The sequence below is a fragment of the Suncus etruscus genome, chromosome 10 (assembly GCF_024139225.1).
Source record: "Suncus etruscus isolate mSunEtr1 chromosome 10, mSunEtr1.pri.cur, whole genome shotgun sequence".
NCBI lineage: Eukaryota > Metazoa > Chordata > Mammalia > Eulipotyphla > Soricidae > Suncus > Suncus etruscus.
Genome location: NC_064857.1, coordinates 97629026 through 97643024, shown reverse-complemented (window position 1 = coordinate 97643024; position 13999 = coordinate 97629026). Strand labels below are relative to the sequence as shown.

Genomic DNA, 13999 nt, shown 5'->3' with positions numbered 1-13999 from the left:
CAGCAGAGAAACAGTGCCGTTTACCAGGGTTTTATCTGGAAGGAGTGTGGTTCCCAACACATCAGGCTTGAGGATTATCCTGAGGACAAATGCTGAATAACTCAGCTGCCTGTCACCATCCCTCCTGCCAGCACAGCCAGATCAGGTTCAAAGTTGCAGGGATTTGTGTCCAGGAACATGAAAACACAGTTTAGCTTCCTTTTGTGTTACTCATCTGCTTCTTTTGGGAGCTTTTCTCAGCATCACAATGCCCCCATGAAGTGAATCAGCATTTCTGGGTTTATTGAACTTCTAAGGTTACAAGACTCCAAGGGGGACCTAATTGGTCTAAAGTTAGGCTGCCAGGACAAGGGCAGCTAAAAGCAAACAGAGAACTTGTTTCCACCAGGCAGTCCTCCTTGAACCTGGTCACACTGACTGGTGGCTCTTGTGTTAAATACCAGTCCCCACACTTCTGTCTTTAAATAGTCCCTGGCACTCCTGACTGTAGGTCCTTTTGTGGCATTAGTAAAGACATAGTGTGAAGCTCTGATTGCAGTTTGAAGAGATTCTGGCAGTTCCTGCCCAATTCATATTAAATTTCAGGGTGAGGTAAGGATGCAAGATGCCGGTGTCAGAGACTGAAGACAAACTTAGAGGGCTCTGTTCCTCTACCTTCAACTATACTCATTCCCACTCGCCGTTTTTCCTTCTAGAAGATTCTTCTGAGTTTCAATTAATTTTCCCCTTGAAACAATCCAGTATTTGGATGCTCTGGATGCAAGTTGATTCAAGTGCTCTGTCATGATTAGTCTCCAGCAACTCCTCTTGGCATTTCAGTGTGCCAGGAGACAGGTAGGAAAGGACAGTTTTGCATTCATTGCATTCTAAATTTGTCATGCATTTTCTTAGCTTCTTTTCCCTTTGAAGAGACAGCAATCCAATAGAGTGGGTGTGATCTTTTGATGCTGAAGCTTGCTTACTTTCTGACATGTGAAAAATGGTAGTCCTCTTTCACAAAGAATTCATCAGAAAGCTGTCAATAGCTATCACGAAAAGCTAACTTACATCCTAAACATATCCTTAACATATTAGGATGGAAAGGGTGGAGATTATCTGAATTAGCCACCTCTAAAAGATGAAGTCTTTTCTAGCCTCCTTACTAAAGTGTGATTCAGTGGTTCTCAACTTGGTTGTACATTGGAATCACCTAGAAGTTTTGTCTTTTTTAAACATTTTATTTAAAAAGCATGTATCACATAATTGACATAGTTGTTCATAATATACTTGTTTACAGATAAGTGAGAGCAAAATTATCTAAAAAAGAAAAGAAAGAGAAAAGAAGGAAAAGAAGAGAAAAAAGTAGTATAGTGTCAAGCAAATTTTTGAAAAATATTGTTCCTCCAATTAGGTTATTAGTCATAGGCAGAGGCTTAGTAAAATCTTGTTGTTAGCTGATCATTCTGGTACTTATTTTGTTTCTGAACATTAAGTGACTTCAGCTACACATTGGCATCTACAATGGTGTGCTACTATGGGAGTGACATGATTAAACAAAGATAATGTTGCTGAATGGCTGCAGTCATATGAATTTTAAACACTACTGCTGATATTATTGCTTTTGGGGCATGTTTCTGGCTGTCAGGTCTTCCAGAAATTTGAGAAGGCAGGGGAAAAGTGCCTGCACTCCAAAACAGAACTGGTGATCTCAGTACAAATACTGGCATACCTGGAGTTTTGGTCAGATTAGTATCTCTGCAGAGAGTCCAAGAGGAGGGGTGAAGTAGTGCGATAGCCAAAGTGACGATTGTGGGTGATGGACACAACAAACATGGCTTTGGTAGAGCTGAGACTTGGCCCCACATGTGGGGCCCTAGGTACTGAACTGGAGGAGCGATTTTGTAAAGGGCCACATGTTGTAGACATGTTAGGCTTCTCTTTCTCAAACCTAAGTTTCCATTAACACTGACTCAAAATACCTAGCAAACATGGCTTTGGCAGAGCTGAGACTTGACCCCACATGTGGGGCCCTAGGTTCTGAACTGGAGGAGTGATTTTGTAAAGGGCCACATGTTGTAGACATGTTAGGCTTCTCTTTCTCAAACCTAAGTTTCCATTAACACTGACCCAAAATACCTATCCAAACCAGGTAGCCTATCTGCAAAGGACATTAGGGAGAAGTAGGAAGGTACCTTAGACAGCATCCAATCATCTCAAAGATCATCAGAAGCTAGAACCTTCTCAACTCCTCCTTATATAAACTGTCTTGTGATCTTAGCAGGGGTTGCCTCCTCTGGGAAACAGTCCTGGCTAGCCAGTTTGGGGCTTGTGGCTGAGGAATAGTCTTGCTTTGTTTTATTTCAATTGTGTGGTTTCTTCTTTTGACTTTGGGCCCTAATACCACTCTTTCCAAGATTTCCAGTTTTCAGCTGCATGGCCAGAATACCCATGATTATTTTCAAATAATATTTTTATTTAAGCGCCATGATTACAAACATGTTTGTAGTTGGGTTTCAGTCATAAAAAGAATACCCCTCCTTACAATAGTGCAACCAATGCCCCTCATCTTCCAATCTTCCAATCATCTTTCACCACCAATACCCCTCAACTTCCTCCTCCTCCTCCTTCCTCCTCCCTGTTTTCAAGACAGGGATTCTATTTCTCTCACTCATTACCATTGTCATGATAGTTGTTAGTATAGTTATTTCTCTAACTGCACTCACTACTTTTTGTAGTAAGCTTCATATCATGGGCTGGTCCTTCCAGCCCTCATCTCTATTGTCTCTGGGTATTATCACAATACTTAGTCTTTTATTTTTTTTTAAATCCTACAGATGAGTGAGACTATTTCATGTCTATCTCTCTGATTCATTTTATTTAGCATAATAGTTTCCATGTCCATCCATGTATAGAAAAAGTTAGTGACTTCATTTATCCTGATGGTTGAATAGTATTCCACTTTGTATATATATACCACAGTTTCTTTAGCCACTCATCTGTTGTCAGGCATCCTATGATTTTTTTGTTTGTTTGTTTGGTTTTTCAGCCACACCTTGTGACACTCAGGGATTACTCCTGGCTATGCGCTTCAGAAATTGCTCCTGGCTTGGGGGACCATATGGGATGCTGGGGGATTAAATCACGATCGAATCTGTTAGTGCGTGCAAGGCAGATGTCTTACCGCTTGTGCCACCACTCAGGCCTGGCATCCTACGATTTTTATGAATTACATCTCATAAGAATATAGTGAGTCGCCCCTCCCCCCAGAGACCCCTGCGGGCCGGCTGGGGAGGCCTGAGTGAGTTTCTGTCCTTTGGCTCTGCGTTTGGGCCTGCCCCTCCCCCCAGAGACCCCTGTGGGCCGGCTGGGGAGGGCTGAGTGAGTTTCTGTCCTGTTGCTCGGCGTTTGGGCTGGCCCCTCCCCCCAGGGTGGCGCCTAGAAAGGCAAGTTGAGTGACCCGAATAGACGGGGGAGATAGGGAGATAGGGAGATAGGGCCAGCCATCTGGACTTGCAGGTGACCTAGAGCAGTCCACCCCCCTGGACCCTGGAGTGGACCAGGGACTCCCCAAGGGCGTGGACAGAGCCTGCAGGGTAGAACTGAGGGAACTCATTCAAGGGAGGCTTGGAGGGGACGGAGCTCCATTGAATCCCAGAGAAAGGAGGGTGGATTGAGAACTAGGCTCAATAGCACCAGTAAACATTGTGGCCAGGAGTGGAACTGTACCGCTGACAGAAATAAGGAGCAGAAAAGGGACAAGACCCACTGCAGGAAGGCTGAACTCTAGGTAGCAAAGGGGAGGAGAAAGGGCTAGGTTCAACAAACTCACCCAACAGCCCCTCTAGAAACACCTTCAGGAAGGAGACCAAAGCAGGCTGAAATTAGAAGCCACAGCACTCCAAAACACACCATTAAATACAAAGAATTATGCGTAAATCAAGGAGATCTCTTATAACTGGAGACACCATGACAAGCCCTATCAAGTTTCCAAGTCCACCAAAACGTACAGATCCAGGGGAAGAAGACCTAAAAGTGGTCATGAGGAAGGAAATGCAAGAATTACTAAAACAAACGAAAGAAACCCTAGCAACCAAGTATAAGAAATCCATGGACGAACGAATCAGCCAAATTAAAGAAGAAATGTCAAAGAACATGAGAGATTCCATACAAAAAGAAGTGAAGGATTTAAAAGACAAAGTAGCAAGGCTTACGAGTAGAAACACAGAGTTGGAGAAGCACATAGAAGAACTCGAAGGAAAACTGCAATCAAAAAATGATAAAGAAACCAACAAAGAAATAAAAGGCAAAGCACTGGAAGGAAAAATCCAATATCTAATGAACAAGAACAAAAGAAACAATCTAAGAATTGTGGGTATACCAGAAGGGGAGGAAATAGGGAAGGGGAAGAACAGGTGGTCAGGGAGATAATAACAGAGAACTTTCCCACCCTCTGGAAAGATAATTCAGGACAAATCCAAGAAGTCAAGAGAGTCCCTAATAAAATAGACCCTAATAAACCCACACCAAGACATATAATAATCCAAATGGCAAAAAACAAAGATAAAGAGGAACTCCTGAAAGCAATAAGGGAGAAAAAAAACCTCAAGTACAAAGGGAAGGACATAAGAATCAAACCAGATCTCCCATTTGAAATAATTCAAGCAAGAAGACAGTGGAATGACATATTTAAACGACTGAATGAAAGAAATTTCCAACCCAGGGTCCAATACCCAGCAAAACTATCATTCATATGGGAGGGCAGACTAAAAACATTCTCAAACATGAGCGAACTTGAACTATTTGTGCAAACTAAGCCGATCCTAAGCGACTTACTCAGAGATGAATTACACAATCCAAACCCCCGATTGTAACAACAACCACTCCACACAATACAACAGCACAACAGTCCTCTATATCAATAATTTCCCTAAATGTTAACGGACTAAACTCTCCAATTAAAAGACATATAGTAGAGAACTGGGTTAGGAAAAATAAACCGGACTTCTGATGTCTGCAAGAAACACACCTACAGTTACAGGATAAGCACAGGCTTAGAATAAAAGGATGGAAAGTAATTATTCAGGCCAATGGAAAACAAAAAAGAGCAGGGACAGCCATTCTTATATCAGACCAAATTGTATTCAACCTCAAGAAAGTGATCAGAGACAAAGAGGGTCACTACTTACTGATCAGGGGAACATTAGATCAAGATACACTAACCCTGGTCAATATCTATGCACCTAATGTAGAGTCACCAAAATATGTGAGGCAACTACTGGCAAACCTGGAGAAACACATGAAGGGAATTGTGATAATAGTAGGGGACCTCAATACTCCATTATCACCACTGGACAGATCCTCCAAACAGAAAAATAGCAAAGAAATAAGAGCTCTAAATGAAAAATTAGAATATTTAGGGTTAATAGATTTATATAGAGCCCTCCATCCCCAGAAAGTAGAATATACATTTTTCTCAAACCCACATGGAACCTTCTCCAGAATAGACCATGTCTTAGGATACAAAGCCAACTTATATAAGACCACAAAGGTAAGGATCATTAGAAGTACCCTTTCAGATCACTATGCAACAGAGCTTATAATTGATGTCAAGAAGAAGCAATGGAGGAAAACTAATACCTGGAGATTAAACAACATGCTGCTTAACAACAGCTGGATCAAAGAACAACTCAAGGAAGAAATAAAAAGATTCCTTGAGACGAATGACAATGAAGAGACAACATGTCAAAATTTATGGGACACAGCAAAAGCAGTAATTAGGGGGAAACTCATAGCAATACAGGCCTATGTCAAGACACAGGAAAATAACAAAACCAACAGTTTAAAAGATCACCTCAAAGAATTGGAACAACAGCAACAGAGAAATCCAACCACAACCAGAAGGCAAGAAATAATAAAAAACCAGAGCAGAAATAAACAACATAGAAACTAAGAAAACAATACAAAAAATCAATGAGACCAGGAGTTGGTTTTTCGAAAAAATAAACAAGATAGATAAACCATTGGCAAAACTCACCAAAAAAAAGAGGGAAAACACCCAAATCACTAGGATCACGAATGAAAGGGGAGAGATTACAACAGAACCCCAAGAAATACAACATATCATGAGATCATATTATGAACAACTTTATTCAACTAGGCTAGAGAACCCACTAGAAATCGACAGATTCTTGGACAAACACCCTCTTCCAAGACTGGAAAAGGAAGATCTAGACAGTTTAAACAGTCCAATCACTTCAGAGGAAATTGAAGATGTAATTAAAAAACTTCCTAAGAACAAATGCCCAGGTCCAGATGGATTTACAGGTGAATTCTATCAAACATTTCAAGAAGACTTATTACCACTGTTCCATAGGCTTTTCCAAACCATAGAAAAAACAGGAATCCTACCCAACTCCTTTTATGAGGCTAATATCACACTCATTCCCAAAGAAGGCAAAGACACCACCAAAAAAGAAAACTACAGACCAATCTCACTAATGAACATTGATGCAAAGATACTCAACAAAATCTTAGCAAACCGAATCCAACACTTCATCAAAAAGATCATACATCACGATCAAGTGGGATTCATACCAGGAATGCAAGGTTGGTTCAACATACGCAAATCAATAAACATGATACATCACATCAACAACATGGAAGACAAAAACCACATGATCATATCAATCGATGCCGAGAAGGCGTTTGACAAAATCCAACATCCTTTCATGTTAAAGACACTCAGCAAAATAGGGTTAGAAGGCACCTTCCTTAAGATAGTTACAGCTATTTATGAAAAGCCTACAGCCAACATTATACTTAATGGCGAGAAACTAGAAGCATTCCCACTAAGGTCAGTAACTAGACAAGGCTGTCCACTCTCTCCACTCTTATTCAATATAACCTTAGAAGTCCTAGCAATAGCAATCCGACAAGAGAAGGGAATCAAAGGAATTCAAGTAGGGAAAGAGGAACACAAGCTAGCTCTATTTGCTGACGATATGATGATATACATCAAAAACCCTAAAGAGTCCACAGAAAAACTTCTAGAAACAATCAACCAATACAGCAAAGTGGCTGGATACAAAGTCAATACACAAAAGACAGTAGCATTTTTATATACAAACAATGAAGTTGAGGAGAGAGAGATTAAAAATACAATCCCATTTAAGATAGTATCAAAAAATATCAAATATCTAGGAATCAACCTTACAAGAGAAGTGAAAGACCTATACCAGGGAAACTTCAAAACACTTCAGAAAGAAATTGAAGACGATCTAAAGAAATGGAAGAACATCCCATCCTCATGGATAGGTAGAATTAACATAGTCAAAATGACTATCTTACCCAAACTGCTATATAGATTTAATGCAATCTCTATCCAAATCCAGGCACAATTCTTTAAAGAAATAGAACAATCAATTACAAAATTCATCTGGAACCACAAAAGACCCAGGATAGCCAAACACATACTGAAAAATGAGAAGTTGGGAGGCATCTCCTTACCTAACTTGAAACTATACTATAAGCCATAGTAATTAAAACAGCATGGTACTGGAACAGAGACAGGACCTCAGACCAGTGTATCAGAACAGAATTCCCAGACATAAACCCTCAGATATACAGCCAACTAATATTTGATAAAAGAGGCAAGAATCTGAAATGGAACAAAGAAAGCCTATTCAACAAATGGTGTTGGTACAACTGGAAACTCACATGTACGAAAGTGAAAATTGACCCATATCTCACTCCTTATACAAAAGTCAACTCAAAATGGATCAAAGACCTGGAAATTAGACCTGAATCTATAAAGTTTATCGAGAATAAAATAGGCAGAACACTCGAAGACCTTTATGTCAAAAGGGTCTTTGAGAATGGAGCACCAATGGCAAGAACGTTAGCATCAAATATAAACAAATGGGACTACATCAAACTAAAAAGCTTCTGCATGGCAAAAGAAACCCTACTTAATGCAAGAAGACAGCTAACAGAATGGGAAAAAATCTTTTCACTTGATATATCAGATAAAGGGCTGATATCTAGAACATACAAAGCGCTCAGAAAGCTGAGCCCCTCAAAACCAAATAAAGCCATAAAAAAATGGGGAGATGAAATGAATAGACACTTCTCTGAGGAAGACAGAAGGATGGCCAACAAACACATGAAAACATGCTCACCTTCACTCATCATCAGGGAGATCCAAATCAAGACAACAATGAGATACCACCTCACACCAAAAATAATGGAAACAACGTTTGTTGGCGAGGATGCGGTATGAAAGGAACTCTCATCCACTGCTGGTGGGAATGCCCCCTAGTCCAACATCTATGGAGAAAAGTCTGGAGAGTGCTCAAAGAACTCAGAATTGAGCTGCCATTTGACCCAGCAATTGCTCTCCTAGGCATATATCCCCAAGATGGAAGGACATTCATTCCAAAATACGTATGCACCCCACTATTTATTGCAGCAATCAGTATAATAGCCAAATCTTGGAACCAACCTCGATGTCCAACAACAGATGAATGGATCATTAAGATGTGGTATATATATACAATGGAATATTACATGGCAGTTAGAAATGATACAATCACAGACTTTGCAGCAACGTGGATGGACCTAGATCATGTTATGTTAAATGAAGTAAGTCAGAAGACAAAAGAAAAATACAGAATGGTAGCACTATTCTGAAACACCTAGAACACATATTTTATACACAACTAATACTTAACAATCAAATAACAGGGTTTAACATGGTAGAAACTCCGAACACTGTAATAGTCAACATATACGTGGGAGCAGTGTCCAAAATACATGAAAAAGGAATAATGCAAAATTTTGATTACACAATATACCATAAAGAAAACAATAACAACAGAAACGGCAGCAGAGAGAGAACAGGTAGGTAATCAAACTTCTACAACAAAGGCCCACAATAATCCCTTGGAGTTCGTATACAGGAACACAAGTATAGAACACCAAGGGAAATCACGGACTGCAATGGCAACATACCATAACACTACCTTTTAATGCTTTTATCTTACTATATTTTAAATAACCTCTCAGCTTTTCTGTCCACAGGCGCCCTTGGATACAAAGGGCGGACAAACTAAGGTGGCAATTCGGGATACCACACAGGATACCATACCTTGCATGCACTACGAGATGGCCACGAGAAAACTCTTTAACATACACTTTATCTCTAGGTAATACCTTCATTTAGGAATTGAAGCACGTGATCATTCAGATCATCGAAGCAGTACCTGAGACGTACAGACTTAAACCACAGGCTCGATTCTTCGAACACTTTTAATTAAACCAGCATTCCCTTGCTATTCTCTCCTCTCTTCTTACTACTTTTCTTTTCTTTTTTTTTCTCTTTATTCTGCTTATTACTTTTTTCTCTTTCTCTTCCCCTTTTCTCTCTAAGGTATTTTCTCTTTTCTCTTCCTTCATACCCTTCCCATATACCTTCCCCTCTCTCCCCTCCGGAAATCCAACTATCCCTTTACCCCTCAATCCCATCCAGATCTTCCACCATATTAAAATTTTTCACCCTCAGTCCTTATTCTATTAGGCATCAAGATCGACCTCCTACTCAACGAACCAGTACCCTGCACCCAGGCGAGGGGACACCCAGATAAACCCACACCTCGTCTCCTGAAAGAAAAGACAGCCAACTCCCCTGTGGACTCATGCTGCGAGGCCCTCCCTACTAACTCTCCCTAACGCGGACTGTTCCTTGAAACTGGGCCTAGCTCCAAAAGTATCCCCAATGCAAGAACTCTTCCAAGACCTCCCTGCCGCAAATTTTAATAATCTGAAAAAATTGTAATCAAATTCTTGTCATTGATTTCTCCTTTCAGTTCATGATTGCCCCCAATTTAACGTTTTTTTTTTGCCTGTTTCACTAGTTTATCTCCCCCATTGTTTTACATTTGTTTCTTTAGTCCTAGTACCACTGTGTTTTGGTTGTTTTAATGCCTAAATTGACTGTTAGATCAAAAATTGCCTTATTACCTCTTAAATATAATCTTGTGTCTCTCCCCGCTGCAGTACAAAAATCAAACACTGCCATCACCCTAGCCTTATTAAAAGGCCTAGGTGTTATTGGTGTAAGCACAAATATTTATTCATTGGTTAATACTCTAGAATCTGCTAATGGCTTATAACTGTTGCTAAAAATGTTTACAAACTTAAAGAAGTTTACACTACTGTTGATTTCCTAGCAAAGAGTGCAGAATAACCGCCGTGGTTCAAAATTTAACATTTTTTTTTGAGGGGGGGGAATTTGTGTCATCCTTAGAGTAAAATGTTGCTTTTTAAAATAAATTCGGCATAGCTAGAGATAGCATTCAACACATAGAGGATAATTTAGTAAATAGACAAAAAGATATAGAGCAGAGTGAGAGCTGGTACAAAAATTGGTTTTCTACCACTCCATGGATAACAACAGTGCTCCTAGCCTTTTTGGGGCCCTTCATTGGCTTTATGTTGCTAGTTTCCTTTGGTCCTTGGGCTTTTCGCAAACTCACCACCTTCGTAAAGAATCAAGTGGATGAAGCAACCAGAAAGGACTCAAAGGTTCTGTACCAACAACTATGCACCTCAGAAGACCAGCTGACACCTGACATCTCCCCTCCTGCCAACTCTCCGCCACTTAAGTTTGAAGTTATCGAGGAGCTGGCGCATAGACCTCAATCTGTGCCTTGCCAAGCTTTGGAAACGACTGAATCAAGGGTAGCAGATGCGGTGACTGGAAGCCCCACACCTCTTCACCCAGTGTGGCCAGTCCACCGAGGCACATCTGTCCCTTCTATATTGTATACTAAACAGGGGGAGATGTGGGAGATCGAGCACCCCACATATCAAAGGAACTCTGAATGAATTTTCCACCGCCTGTCTGATTCAAGCCACAAAAGTTTGCATAGCCCCGAACCAACAGAAAACTCTGCAAATAAATTTAGCTCAGCACAAAGAATCTGGCTTAACCAGATGCCTTAACCTTTCCATGGAACCTGTTTTTGTAACTGCTCTCAAGCATGTAGTTATAAATATGTTTTTGTAAAGTTTAAATTATGATCCTTATTGCTTGCACAAAAGATAGATCTAAATGGAAAATAGGCTAAACAAATAATTGTATTTGTGTAAATATCAATTAGCTATTTGTTTAAGAATTTGCTTCCCCTCCCCCCATCCTGCCAGGTTCCTCTTTATCCTTCCGGCCATCAAAATGTGTTTATGCTCCCATTGGTTAAAATTGTTGTACTTGTACAAATCTGATTGGTTTATGTTTCAATCCTATGTTACTAAAATAGGTCCTGGATTGAGCTATTATGAAAGGGGCCCTTGGGCTACTGTGAAGGTAAGAAGTGCTCAGGCCATGGGGGTATTGTTGGAAAGATGTGTGCAGAAATAATGTTAACCGTATATTAACTTCTGATCCTCAATAAAAATAAGTGACTTATATTTTTATCTTTCTGGTATAAAATTTATATTATATCCTATGTAATAGCTTATTTGAAAATAATTATCTATCATTTTAATTTTGTACCTTTTATCTTTTTGTTAACTTTTTATTTTTTGTTTGTTTTTTATTTTGGGTTCATACTGAGCAGTGTTCAGTGGATAGTTCTGGCTCTGTGCTTAGGGTCACTCACTGAGGTGCTCAAAAATATGCAATGTTGGGAATCAGACATGAGCTTCCTATATGCAAAGCATGTGTTCAGCCACTTTAGCTACCTCTCTGAGCCAAAATTCATAATATTTTTCAATCTTAATGACCAATAATAGTTTTAACTTATTAAAACAGATTTGGATGAATCTGTTTTGGAAGTACTTTGGATCAAAATATGTTATTTAGTGGATGCAAAAATAAATAAATACTCCTGGTATATTAAAAAAAAAAGAATATAGTGTGAGTCTATGGAGTTGGCCAGGTGCAGACATAGTAACTTTATTTCCATCATGGAGTTTTTAAAAGAGTTTTAGAGTTTTTTGAAATTGACCCTAGATTAATTTTACAAGATTTCTAGAAATGGAGCCAAACATAAGTACTTTAAATCTTCCAGGGATGTGGTTCAGTGGTAGAGGGTATGAGGCTATGAATTCCATCACTTGCACTGCCCCACATGCCAAGCCTGATCCCTAGCACTATCTTTGGGATGCCCAGTACAAGCATGTGACCCCAGGGTGAGTACTGCCACCAAGTGTGTGAACACTGAACGTTGCAACAATAACAACAGGAAAGGAAAAATAAATAAACAGACCAGTAAAATTCTCAAAAATATTTTTCCAAGGAATTGTAATATGCAACCAAGTTTGGAGCAATCATTTACCCAAGTCTCTCTGTGAGTGGTTATTCACTGATTTATATTTGTGTTAGAAGTAATAGGAATTAATGCTCTTCTGGAAGCCATCCAGCTGGCTCTTCAAATGTTTAGAGACATTATACAAGTTGCAATGTAAAAAACATTTCCTGTGATATTTCTCACCCCCCCCCTTTTTTTAATTTTGGAGCTTCACCTGGCATTTCTCAAGCCTTATTTTTTGGTTCTGTGCTCAGGGATCACTCTTAATAGGGTTTGGAGGATTACAGGGGTGCCAGAGATTAACATCATATTGGCTGTGTGCAAGGTAAGTGCCCAGTCCACTGTACTATCTGGCTTGACATCTTTCTTCCTATAGTCCTTGATGTACATTTAAGTGAAACTCTCAGATATAATCCTTTATAATATCCATTGAGTAAAACTCATACATATCCTTTTATAATGTGGATTTGGACCTGCTATTTAGCTATCATCCTATTCCACTTACTTTTCTTGATGACTCGAGCAGTTAAGGAACTGTCAGGAAAAGATGAAATTTCTCCCAAAGTTAAAGGCAACAGATTTAGGAAGAGGCAATGTGGGACATGGGGTGTGCTTTCCTCCTTCCTATCAGCTGTCATGTTCCTGGTTCTCCTTCTCTCCCAACCCTGTCAGCATTTGAGCCTGGACACTGGCCAGGCCTGCATAAGTGCAACAGGCGGAAGAGAGGCAGCTGTCATAGTTACACTCTACATTCAGCCCTTGCATCCCAGAGGCCTAATCCTGCATCATATTTAGTAAGAAGACTGAATTCTGGAGTCCTGTCATTTGGATTTGAGTCCTGGCTCTCAGTATGGGAGCAATATTGGGGGGAGTTTCTTAATCTATGTAAGACACCATTTCTTCATCTTTCACCTAGGAGCAAATATAGCAAACAAACTTTATAAAAGAAAAATATGAGTATATTTGTAAGACATTCAGTAAAGGCCTGATGTGTTGCTGGTGCTTAATGGGAGTTAGTTCTTTTGGGTGATGCCAGTTTGCCTGAGACATGCAGGAATTAACTTTTACAACCCCAAATCTACACCAATCCACAGGCCAGTCTAATTTCCAACTTTGGTTGGAACAGTCATTGCCGATCCTGTTGCTTCCATTCTGTTCTTCAGATACCTGTCTGGTGCTTCATTTGAACTTGCAAGTTTAGCATCTGGTGGTTCAGCTCCTCACCTGGACTCCTACTGCCTCCCACAAACACCAAGAAAACTATGTTCCCATTAGTTATTATTTCACTTGATCGCATGGGCTAGAAGGGAAATTTAACAGCAAAAATCTTGCCCCTGATTAGAAGTTTTCTTTTCTCTTTCATGTTTTCTTCTCCATGGGCCATAAGAAATTGAACTTGGAACTAGGATTCACCCTAACTTTAAAGTCAGCCAGGCAAATCATTTAAGTTTTTTTAGCAGGCCCTAAAGGGTAGACTCTTATTTTCTTTTCCATTTTACAAACATTAAAAATTTGACCAGTGTATTTTAAACTTCACATCCTACCAACATGGTTTTATTTTACTGACTTTCTTATTTCATTTTAGTACCACAGCCAGTGAAACTCTGGGAATGCAATCTATTAGGCCATGTGTTCTTCAGCCAAGATTTAAAGGGTGCAACAGATCGAAGATTTTCAAACTACAAAACACAGCCTTCTGTATGTATTGAGAG

General features: G+C 39.8%; 1 long non-coding RNA gene across 1 annotated transcript in view; it reads left to right on the top strand.

The window, feature by feature from the left end:
• LOC126020055 (uncharacterized) overlaps positions 1–13999 on the top strand; it is a 1004964-nt gene that overhangs the window by 540742 nt on the left and 450223 nt on the right. The window lies entirely within an intron of this gene.